A 12,621-nucleotide genomic window follows, 5' to 3' on the forward strand; every position below is an offset into this window, starting at 1 on the left:
CCAGATTCTATGTTGTCCTGCAGAGCTTGCAGAGCACTGGGGAAAGGCAGGCAGAGAATTCCTTGCAAGCACCTTCTCTGTGCCTGGGAAGCAGAAGTGTTCACATTGCTTCGCAAGAATCGCTTTTGTGCAGAAAACACTAACACTTGTTCAGAAGGAAAGAAAGCACAGAGCCCCAGATTCTATGTTGTCCTGGAGAGCTTGCAGAGCACTGGGGAAAGGCAGGCAGAGAATTCCCTGCTAGCACCTTCTCTGTGCCTGGGAAGCAGAAGTGTTCACATTGCTTCGCAGAATCGCTTTTGTGCAGAAAACACTAACACTTGTTCAGAAGGAAAGAAAGCACAGAGCCCCAGATTTTATGTTGTCCTGGAGAGCTTGCAGAGCACTGGGGAAAGGCAGGCAGAGAATTCCTTGCTAGCACCTTCTCTGTGCCTGGGAAGCAGAAGTGTTCACATTGCTTCGCAAAAATCGCTTTTGTGCAGAAAACAGTAACACATGTTCAGAAGGAAAGAAAGCACAGAGCCCCAGATTTTATGTTGTCCTGGAGAGCTTGCAGAGCACTGGGGAAAGGCAGGCAGAGAATTCCCTGCTAGCACCTTCTCTGTGCCTGTTCACATTGCTTCGCAGAATCGCTTTTGTGCAGAAAACAGTAACACTTGTTCAGAAGGAAAGAAAGCACAGAGCCCCAGATTCTATGTTGTCCTGGAGAGCTTGCAGAGCACTGGGGAAAGGCAGGCAGAGAATTCCCTGCTAGCACCTTCTCTGTGCCTGTTCACATTGCTTCGCAGAATCGATTTGTGCAGAAAACAGTAACACTTGTTCAGAAGGAAAGAAAGCACAGAGCCCCAGATTTTATGTTGTCCTGCAGAGCTTGCAGAGCACTGGGGAAAGGCAGGCAGAGAATTCCTTGCTAGCACCTTCTCTGTGCCTGGGAAGCAGAAGTGTTCACATTGCTTCGCAAGAATCGCTTTTGTGCAGAAAACACTAACACTTGTACAGAAGGAAAGAAAGCACAGAGCCCCAGATTCTATGTTGTCCTGGAGAGCTTGCAGAGCACTGGGGAAAGGCAGGCAGAGAATTCCCTGCTAGCACCTTCTCTGTGCCTGGGAAGCAGAAGTGTTCACATTGCTTCGCAAAAATCGCTTTTGTGCAGAAAACAGTAACACTTGTTCAGAAGGAAAGAAAGCACAGAGCCCCAGATTTGATGTTGTCCTGGAGAGCTTGCAGAGCACTGGGGAAAGGCAGGCAGAGAATTCCCTGCTAGCACCTTCTCTGTGCCTGTTCACATTGCTTCGCAGAATCGCTTTTGTGCAGAAAACAGTAACACTTGTTCAGAACGAAAGAAAGCACAGAGCCCCAGATTCTATGTTGTCCTGCAGAGCTTGCAGAGCACTGGGGAAAGGCAGGCAGAGAATTCCTTGCTAGCACCTTCTCTGTGCCTGGGAAGCAGAAGTGTTCACATTGCTTCGCAAGAATCGCTTTTGGGCAGAAAACACTAACACTTGTTCAGAACGAAAGAAAGCACAGAGCCCCAGATTCTATGTTGTCCTGGGGAGCTTGCAGAGCACTGGGGAAAGGCAGGCAGAGAATTCCCTGCTAGCACCTTCTCTGTGCCTGGGAAGCAGAAGTGTTCACATTGCATCGCAGAATCGCTTTTGTGCAGAAAACAGTAACACTTGTTCAGTAGTAAAGAAAGCACAGAGCCCCAGATTCTATGTTGTCCTGGAGAGCTTGCAGAGCACTGGGGATAGGCAGGCAGAGAATTCCCTGCTAGCACCTTCTCTGTGCCTGGGAAGCAGAAGTGTTCACATTGCTTCGCAAGAATCGCTTTTGTGCAGAAAACAGTAACACTTGTTCAGAAGGAAAGAAAGCACAGAGCCCCAGATTCTATGTTGTCCTGGAGAGCTTGCAGAGCACTGGGGAAAGGCAGGCAGAGAATTCCCTGCTAGCACCTTCTCTGTGCCTGGGAAGCAGAAGTGTTCACATTGCTTCGCAGAATCGCTTTTGTGCAGAAAACAGTAACACTTGTTCAGAACGAAAGAAAGCACAGAGCCCCAGATTCTATGTTGTCCTGCAGAGCTTGCAGAGCACTGGGGAAAGGCAGGCAGAGAATTCCCTGCTAGCACCTTCTCTGTGCCTGTTCACATTGCTTCGCAGAATCGCTTTTGTGCAGAAAACAGTAACACTTGTTCAGAAGGAAAGAAAGCACAGAGTCCCAGATTCTATGTTGTCCTGCAGAGCTTGCAGAGCACTGGGGAAAGGCAGGCAGAGAATTCCTTGCTAGCACCTTCTCTGTGCCTGGGAAGCAGAAGTGTTCACATTGCTTCGCAAAAATCGCTTTTGTGCAGAAAACAGTAACACTTGTTCAGAAGGAAAGAAAGCACAGAGCCCCAGATTTTATGTTGTCCTGGAGAGCTTGCAGAGCACTGGGGAAAGGCAGGCAGAGAATTCCCTGCTAGCACCTTCTCTGTGCCTGTTCACATTGCTTCGCAGAATCGCTTTTGTGCAGAAAACAGTAACACTTGTTCAGAAGGAAAGAAAGCACAGAGCCCCAGATTCTATGTTGTCCTGGAGAGCTTGCAGAGCACTGGGGAAAGGCAGGCAGAGAATTCCCTGCTAGCACCTTCTCTGTGCCTGTTCACATTGCTTCGCAGAATCGATTTGTGCAGAAAACAGTAACACTTGTTCAGAAGGAAAGAAAGCACAGAGCCCCAGATTTTATGTTGTCCTGGAGAGCTTGCAGAGCACTGGGGAAAGGCAGGCAGAGAATTCCTTGCTAGCACCTTCTCTGTGCCTGGGAAGCAGAAGTGTTCACATTGCTTCGCAAGAATCGCTTTTGTGCAGAAAACAGTAACACTTGTTCAGAAGGAAAGAAAGCACAGAGCCCCAGATTTGATGTTGTCCTGGAGAGCTTGCAGAGCACTGGGGAAAGGCAGGCAGAGAATTCCCTGCTAGCACCTTCTCTGTGCCTGTTCACATTGCTTCGCAGAATCGCTTTTGTGCAGAAAACAGTAACACTTGTTCAGAACGAAAGAAAGCACAGAGCCCCAGATTCTATGTTGTCCTGGAGAGCTTGCAGAGCACTGGGGAAAGGCAGGCAGAGAATTCCTTGCTAGCACCTTCTCTGTGCCTGGGAAGCAGAAGTGTTCACATTGCTTCGCAAGAATCGCTTTTGGGCAGAAAACACTAACACTTGTTCAGAACGAAAGAAAGCACAGAGCCCCAGATTCTATGTTGTCCTGGAGAGCTTGCAGAGCACTGGGGAAAGGCAGGCAGAGAATTCCCTGCTAGCACCTTCTCTGTGCCTGGGAAGCAGAAGTGTTCACATTGCATCGCAGAATCGCTTTTGTGCAGAAAACAGTAACACTTGTTCAGTAGGAAAGAAAGCACAGAGCCCCAGATTCTATGTTGTCCTGGAGAGCTTGCAGAGCACTGGGGATAGGCAGGCAGAGAATTCCCTGCTAGCACCTTCTCTGTGCCTGTGAAGCAGAAGTGTTCACATTGCTTCGCAAAAATCGCTTTTGTGCAGAAAACAGTAACACTTGTTCAGAAGGAAAGATATCACAGAGCCCCAGATTCTATGTTGTCCTGGAGAGCTTGCAGAGCACTGGGGAAAGGCAGGCAGAGAATTCCCTGCTAGCACCTTCTCTGTGCCTGTTCACATTGCTTCGCAAGAATCGCTTTTGTGCAGAAAACAGTAACACTTGTTCAGAAGGAAAGAAAGCACAGAGCCCCAGATTCTATGTTGTCCTGGAGAGCTTGCAGAGCACTGGGGAAAGGCAGGCAGAGAATTCCCTGCTAGCACCTTCTCTGTGCCTGGGAAGCAGAAGTGTTCACATTGCTTCGCAAAAATCGCTTTTGTGCAGAAAACAGTAACACTTGTTCAGAAGGAAAGAAATCACAGAGCCCCAGATTCTATGTTGTCCTGGAGAGCTTGCAGAGCACTGGGGAAAGGCAGGCAGAGAATTCCCTGCTAGCACCTTCTCTGTGCCTGTTCACATTGCTTCGCAAGAATCGCTTTTGTGCAGAAAACAGTAACACTTGTTCAGAAGGAAAGAAAGCACAGAGCCCCAGATTCTATGTTGTCCTGCAGAGCTTGCAGAGCACTGGGGAAAGGCAGGCAGAGAATTCCTTGCTAGCACCTTCTCTGTGCCTGGGAAGCAGAAGTGTTCACATTGCTTCGCAGAATCGCTTTTGTGCAGAAAACAGTAACACTTGTTCAGAAGGAGAGAAAGCACAGAGCCCCAGATTCTATGTTGTCCTGCAGAGCTTGCAGAGCACTGGGGAAAGGCAGGCAGAGAATTCCTTGCTAGAACCTTCTCTGTGCCTGGGAAGCAGAAGTGTTCACATTGCTTCGCAAGAATCCCTTCTGTGCAGAAAACACTAACACTTGTTCAGAAGGAAAGAAAGCACAGAGCCCCAGATTCTATGTTGTCCTGGAGAGCTTGCAGAGCACTGGGGAAAGGCAGGCAGAGAATTCCCTGCTAGCACCTTCTCTGTGCCTGGGAAGCAGAAGTGTTCACATTGCTTCGCAGAATCGCTTTTGTGCAGAAAACAGTAACACTTGTTCAGAACGAAAGAAAGCACAGAGCCCCAGATTCTATGTTGTCCTGCAGAGCTTGCAGAGCACTGGGGAAAGGCAGGCAGAGAATTCCCTGCTAGCACCTTCTCTGTGCCTGTTCACATTGCTTCGCAGAATCGCTTTTGTGCAGAAAACAGTAACACTTGTTCAGAAGGAAAGAAAGCACAGAGTCCCAGATTCTATGTTGTCCTGCAGAGCTTGCAGAGCACTGGGGAAAGGCAGGCAGAGAATTCCTGGCTAGCACCTTCTCTGTGCCTGGGAAGCAGAAGTGTTCACATTTCTTCGCAAGAATCGCTTTTGTGCAGAAAACAGTAACACTTGTTCAGAAGGAAAGAAAGCACAGAGCCCCAGATTTTATGTTGTCCTGGAGAGCTTGCAGAGCACTGTGGAAAGCCAGGCAGAGAATTCCCTGATAGCACCTTCTCTGTGCCTGGGAAGCAGAAGTGTTCACATTGCTTCGCAAGAATCGCTTTTGTGCAGAAAACAGTAACACTTGTTCAGAACGAAAGAAAGCACAGAGCCCCAGATTCTATGTTGTCCTGGAGAGCTTGCAGAGCACTGGGGAAAGGCAGGCAGAGAATTCCCTGCTAGCACCTTCTCTGTGCCTGTTCACAGTTCTTCGCAGAATCGCTTTTGTGCAGAAAACAGTAACACTTGTTCAGAAGGAAAGAAAGCACAGAGCCCCAGATTCTATGTTGTCCTGGAGAGCTTGCAGAGCACTGGGGAAAGGCAGGCAGAGAATTCCTTGCTAGCACCTTCTCTGTGCCTGGGAAGCAGAAGTGTTCACATTGCTTCGCAAGAATCGCTTTTGTGCAGAAAACACTAACACTTGTTCAGAACGAAAGAAAGCACAGAGCCCCAGATTCTATGTTGTCCTGGAGAGCTTGCAGAGCACTGGGGAAAGGCAGGCAGAGAATTCCCTGCTAGCACCTTCTCTGTGCCTGGCAAGCAGATGTGTTCACATTGCTTCGCAAGAATCGCTTTTGTGCAGGAAACAATAACACTCGTTCAGAACGAAAGAAAGCACAGAGCCCCAGATTCTATGTTGTCCTGGAGAGCTTGCAGAGCACTGGGGAAAGGCAGGCAGAGAATTCCCTGCTAGCACCTTCTCTGTGCCTGGGAAGCAGAAGTGTTCACATTGCTTCGCAAGAATCGCTTTTGTGCAGAAAACAGTAACACTTGTTCAGAAGGAAAGAAAGCACAGAGCCCCAGATTCTATGTTGTCCTGGAGAGCTTGCAGAGCACTGGGGAAAGGCAGGCAGAGAATTCCCTGCTAGCACCTTCTCTGTGCCTGGGAAGCAGAAGTGTTCACATTGCATCGCAGAATCGCTTTTGTGCAGAAAACAGTAACACTTGTTCAGTAGGAAAGAAAGCACAGAGCCCCAGATTCTATGTTGTCCTGGAGAGCTTGCAGAGCACTGGGGATAGGCAGGCAGAGAATTCCCTGCTAGCACCTTCTCTGTGCCTGTGAAGCAGAAGTGTTCACATTGCTTCGCAAAAATCGCTTTTGTGCAGAAAACAGTAACACTTGTTCAGAAGGAAAGAAATCACAGAGCCCCAGATTCTATGTTGTCCTGGAGAGCTTGCAGAGCACTGGGGAAAGGCAGGCAGAGAATTCCCTGCTAGCACCTTCTCTGTGCCTGTTCACATTGCTTCGCAAGAATCGCTTTTGTGCAGAAAACAGTAACACTTGTTCAGAAGGAAAGAAAGCACAGAGCCCCAGATTCTATGTTGTCCTGGAGAGCTTGCAGAGCACTGGGGAAAGGCAGGCAGAGAATTCCCTGCTAGCACCTTCTCTGTGCCTGGGAAGCAGAAGTGTTCACATTGCTTCGCAAAAATCGCTTTTGTGCAGAAAACAGTAACACTTGTTCAGAAGGAAAGAAATCACAGAGCCCCAGATTCTATGTTGTCCTGGAGAGCTTGCAGAGCGCTGGGGAAAGGCAGGCAGAGAATTCCCTGCTAGCACCTTCTCTGTGCCTGTTCACATTGCTTCGCAAGAATCGCTTTTGTGCAGAAAACAGTAACACTTGTTCAGAAGGAAAGAAAGCACAGAGCCCCAGATTCTATGTTGTCCTGCAGAGCTTGCAGAGCACTGGGGAAAGGCAGGCAGAGAATTCCTTGCTAGCACCTTCTCTGTGCCTGGGAAGCAGAAGTGTTCACATTGCTTCGCAGAATCGCTTTTGTGCAGAAAACAGTAACACTTGTTCAGAAGGAGAGAAAGCACAGAGCCCCAGATTCTATGTTGTCCTGCAGAGCTTGCAGAGCACTGGGGAAAGGCAGGCAGAGAATTCCTTGCTAGAACCTTCTCTGTGCCTGGGAAGCAGAAGTGTTCACATTGCTTCGCAAGAATCGCTTTTGTGCAGAAAACACTAACACTTGTTCAGAAGGAAAGAAAGCACAGAGCCCCAGATTCTATGTTGTCCTGGAGAGCTTGCAGAGCACTGGGGAAAGGCAGGCAGAGAATTCCCTGCTAGCACCTTCTCTGTGCCTGTTCACATTGCTTCGCAGAATCGCTTTTGTGCAGAAAACAGTAACACTTGTTCAGAAGGAAAGAAAGCACAGAGTCCCAGATTCTATGTTGTCCTGCAGAGCTTGCAGAGCACTGGGGAAAGGCAGGCAGAGAATTCCTGGCTAGCACCTTCTCTGTGCCTGGGAAGCAGAAGTGTTCACATTTCTTCGCAAGAATCGCTTTTGTGCAGAAAACAGTAACACTTGTTCAGAAGGAAAGAAAGCACAGAGCCCCAGATTTTATGTTGTCCTGGAGATCTTGCAGAGCACTGTGGAAAGCCAGGCAGAGAATTCCCTGATAGCACCTTCTCTGTGCCTGGGAAGCAGAAGTGTTCACATTGCTTCGCAAGAATCGCTTTTGTGCAGAAAACAGTAACACTTGTTCAGAAGGAAAGAAAGCACAGAGCCCCAGATTCTATGTTGTCCTGGAGAGCTTGCAGAGCACTGGGGAAAGGCAGGCAGAGAATTCCCTGCTAGCACCTTCTCTGTGCCTGTTCACAGTTCTTCGCAGAATCGCTTTTGTGCAGAAAACAGTAACACTTGTTCAGAAGGAAAGAAAGCACAGAGCCCCAGATTCTATGTTGTCCTGGAGAGCTTGCAGAGCACTGGGGAAAGGCAGGCAGAGAATTCCTTGCTAGCACCTTCTCTGTGCCTGGGAAGCAGAAGTGTTCACATTGCTTCGCAAGAATCGCTTTTGTGCAGAAAACACTAACACTTGTTCAGAACGAAAGAAAGCACAGAGCCCCAGATTCTATGTTGTCCTGGAGAGCTTGCAGAGCACTGGGGAAAGGCAGGCAGAGAATTCCCTGCTAGCACCTTCTCTGTGCCTGGCAAGCAGATGTGTTCACATTGCTTCGCAAGAATCGCTTTTGTGCAGGAAACAATAACACTCGTTCAGAACGAAAGAAAGCACAGAGCCCCAGATTCTATGTTGTCCTGGAGAGCTTGCAGAGCACTGGGGAAAGGCAGGCAGAGAATTCCCTGCTAGCACCTTCTCTGTGCCTGGGAAGCAGAAGTGTTCACATTGCTTCGCAAGAATCGCTTTTGTGCAGAAAACAGTAACACTTGTTCAGAAGGAAAGAAAGCACAGAGCCCCAGATTCTATGTTGTCCTGGAGAGCTTGCAGAGCACTGGGGAAAGGCAGGCAGAGAATTCCCTGCTAGCACCTTCTCTGTGCCTGGGAAGCAGAAGTGTTCACATTGCTTCGCAAGAATCGCTTTTGTGCAGAAAACACTAACACTTGTTCAGAAGGAAAGAAAGCACAGAGCTCCAGATTCTATGTTGTCCTGGAGAGCTTGCAGAGCACTGGGGAAAGGCAGGCAGAGAATTCCCTGCTAGCACCTTCTCTATGCCTGTTCACAGTTCTTCGCAGAATCGCTTTTGTGCAGAAAACAGTAACAGTTGTTTAGAAGGAAAGAAAGCACAGAGCCCCAGATTCTATGTTGTCCTGGAGAGCTTGCAGAGCACTGGGGAAAGGCAGGCAGAGAATTCCCTGCTAGCACCTTCTCTGTGCCTGTTCACATTGCTTCGCAGAATCGCTTTTGTGCAGAAAACAGTAACACTTGTTCAGAAGGAAAGAAAGCACAGAGCCCCAGATTCTATGTTGTCCTGGAGAGCTTGCAGAGCACTGGGGAAAGGCAGGCAGAGAATTCCTTGCTAGCACCTTCTCTGTGCCTGGGAAGCAGAAGTGTTCACATTGCTTCGCAGAATCGCTTTTGTGCAGAAAACAGTAACACTTGTTCAGAAGGAAAGAAAGCACAGAGAACCAGATTCTATGTTGTCCTGGAGAGCTTGCAGAGCACTGGGGAAAGGCAGGCAGAGAATTCCTTGCTAGCACCTTCTCTGTGCCTGGGAAGCAGAAGTGTTCACATTGCTTCGCAAGAATCGCTTTTGTGCAGAAAACACTTACACTTATTCAGAAGGAAAGAAAGCACAGAGCCCCAGATTTTATGTTGTCCTGGAGAGCTTGCAGAGCACTGGGGAAAGGCAGGCAGAGAATTCCTTGCTAGCGCCTTCTCTGTGCCTGGGAAGCAGAAGTGTTCACATTGCTTCGCAAAAATCGCTTTTGTGCAGAAAACAGTAACACTTGTTCAGAAGGAAAGAAAGCACAGAGCCCCAGATTTTATGTTGTCCTGGAGAGCTTGCAGAGCACTGGGGAAAGGCAGGCAGAGAATTCCCTGCTAGCACCTTCTCTGTGCCTGGGAAGCAGAAGTGTTCACATTGCTTCGCAGAATCGCTTTTGTGCAGAAAACAGTAACACTTGTTCAGAAGGAAAGAAAGCACAGAGAACCAGATTCTATGTTGTCCTGGAGAGCTTGCAGAGCACTGGGGAAAGGCAGGCAGAGAATTCCTTGCTAGCACCTTCTCTGTGCCTGGGAAGCAGAAGTGTTCACATTGCTTCGCAAGAATCGCTTTTGTGCAGAAAACACTTACACTTATTCAGAAGGAAAGAAAGCACAGAGCCCCAGATTTTATGTTGTCCTGGAGAGCTTGCAGAGCACTGGGGAAAGGCAGGCAGAGAATTCCTTGCTAGCACCTTCTCTGTGCCTGGGAAGCAGAAGTGTTCACATTGCTTCGCAAAAATCGCTTTTGTGCAGAAAACAGTAACACTTGTTCAGAAGGAAAGAAAGCACAGAGCCCCAGATTTTATGTTGTCCTGGAGAGCTTGCAGAGCACTGGGGAAAGGCAGGCAGAGAATTCCCTGCTAGCACCTTCTCTGTGCCTGTTCACATTGCTTCGCAGAATCGCTTTTGTGCAGAAAACAGTAACACTTGTTCAGAAGGAAAGAAAGCACAGAGCCCCAGATTCTATGTTGTCCTGGAGAGCTTGCAGAGCACTGGGGAAAGGCAGGCAGAGAATTCCCTGCTAGCACCTTCTCTGTGCCTGTTCACATTGCTTCGCAGAATCGATTTGTGCAGAAAACAGTAACACTTGTTCAGAAGGAAAGAAAGCACAGAGCCCCAGATTTGATGTTGTCCTGGAGAGCTTGCAGAGCACTGGGGAAAGGCAGGCAGAGAATTCCTTGCTAGCACCTTCTCTGTGCCTGGGAAGCAGAAGTGTTCACATTGCTTCGCAAGAATCGCTTTTGTGCAGAAAACACTAACACTTGTACAGAAGGAAAGAAAGCACAGAGCCCCAGATTCTATGTTGTCCTGGAGAGCTTGCAGAGCACTGGGGAAAGGCAGGCAGAGAATTCCTGCTAGCACCTTCTCTGTGCCTGGGAAGCAGAAGTGTTCACATTGCTTCGCAAGAATCGCTTTTGTGCAGAAAACACTAACACTTGTTCAGAAGGAAAGAAAGCACAGAGCCCCAGATTCTATGTTGTCCTGGAGAGCTTGCAGAGCACTGGGGAAAGGCAGGCAGAGAATTCCCTGCTAGCACCTTCTCTGTGCCTGTTCACATTGCTTCGCAGAATCGCTTTTGTGCAGAAAACTCTAACACTTGTTCAGAAGGAAAGAAAGCACAGAGCCCCAGATTCTATGTTGTCCTGGAGAGCTTGCAGAGCACTGGGGAAAGGCAGGCAGAGAATTCCCTGCTAGCACCTTCTCTGTGCCTGGGAAGCAGAAGTGTTCACATTGCTTCGCAGAATCGCTTTTGTGCAGAAAACAGTAACACTTGTTCAGTAGTAAAGAAAGCACAGAGCCCCAGATTCTATGTTGTCCTGCAGAGCTTGCAGAGCACTGGGGAAAGGCAGGCAGAGAATTCCTTGCTAGCACCTTCTCTGTGCCTGGGAAGCAGAAGTGTTCACATTGCTTCGCAAAAATCGCTTTTGTGCAGAAAACAGTAACACTTGTTCAGAAGGAAAGAAAGCACAGAGCCCCAGATTCTATGTTGTCCTGGAGAGCTTGCAGAGCACTGGGGAAAGGCAGGCAGAGAATTCCCTGCTAGCACCTTCTCTGTGCCTGTTCACATTGCTTCGCAGAATCGCTTTTGTGCAGAAAACAGTAACACTTGTTCAGAACGAAAGAAAGCACAGAGCCCCAGATTCTATGTTGTCCTGGAGAGCTTGCAGAGCACTGGGGACAGGCAGGCAGAGAATTCCCTGCTAGCACCTTCTCTGTGCCTGGGAAGCACAAGTGTTCACATTGCTTCGCAGAAACGCTTTTGTGCAGAAAACACTAACACTTGTTCAGAAGGAAAGAAAGCACAGAGCCCCAGATTCTATGTTGTCCTGGAGAGCTTGCAGAGCACTGGGGAAAGGCAGGCAGAGAATTCCCTGCTAGCACCTTCTCTGTGCCTGGGAAGCAGAAGTGTTCACATTGCTTCGCAGAATCGCTTTTGTGCAGAAAACAGTAACACTTGTTCAGAACGAAAGAAAGCACAGAGCCCCAGATTCTATGTTGTCCTGCAGAGCTTGCAGAGCACTGGGGAAAGGCAGGCAGAGAATTCCTTGCAAGCACCTTCTCTGTGCCTGGGAAGCAGAAGTGTTCACATTGCTTCGCAAGAATCGCTTTTGTGCAGAAAACACTAACACTTGTTCAGAAGGAAAGAAAGCACAGAGCCCCAGATTCTATGTTGTCCTGGAGAGCTTGCAGAGCACTGGGGAAAGGCAGGCAGAGAATTCCCTGCTAGCACCTTCTCTGTGCCTGGGAAGCAGAAGTGTTCACATTGCTTCGCAGAATCGCTTTTGTGCAGAAAACAGTAACACTTGTTCAGAACGAAAGAAAGCACAGAGCCCCAGATTCTATGTTGTCCTGGAGAGCTTGCAGAGCACTGGGGAAAAGCAGGCAGAGAATTCCTTGCTAGCACCTTCTCTGTGCCTGGGAAGCAGAAGTGTTCACATTGCTTCGCAAGAATCGCTTTTGGGCAGAAAACACTAACACTTGTTCAGAACGAAAGAAAGCACAGAGCCCCAGATTCTATGTTGTCCTGGAGAGCTTGCAGAGCACTGGGGAAAGGCAGGCAGAGAATTCCTTGCTAGCACCTTCTCTGTGCCTGGGAAGCAGAAGTGTTCACATTGCTTCGCAGAATCGCTTTTGTGCAGAAAACACTAACACTTGTTCAGAAGGAAAGAAAGCACAGAGCCCCAGATTTTATGTTGTCCTGGAGAGCTTGCAGAGCACTGGGGAAAGGCAGGCAGAGAATTCCCTGCTAGCACCTTCTCTGTGCCTGGGAAGCAGAAGTGTTCACATTGCTTCGCAGAATCGCTTTTGTGCAGATAACACTAACACTTGTTCAGAAGGAAAGAAAGCACAGAGCCCCAGATTCTATGTTGTCCTGGAGAGCTTGCAGAGCACTGGGGAAAGGCAGGCAGAGAATTCCCTGCTAGCACCTTCTCTGTGCCTGGGAAGTAGAAGTGTTCACATTGCTTCGCAGAATCGCTTTTGTGCAGAAAACAGTAACACTTGTTCAGAACGAAAGAAAGCACAGAGCCCCAGATTCTATGTTGTCCTGCAGAGCTTGCAGAGCACTGGGGAAAGGCAGGCAGAGAATTCCTTGCTAGCACCTTCTCTGTGCCTGGGAAGCAGAAGTGTTCACATTGCTTCGCAAGAATCGCTTTTGTGCAGAAAACACTAACACTTGTTCAGAAG

Source organism: Strix aluco, chromosome 20, assembly GCF_031877795.1.
Source record: "Strix aluco isolate bStrAlu1 chromosome 20, bStrAlu1.hap1, whole genome shotgun sequence".
NCBI lineage: Eukaryota > Metazoa > Chordata > Aves > Strigiformes > Strigidae > Strix > Strix aluco.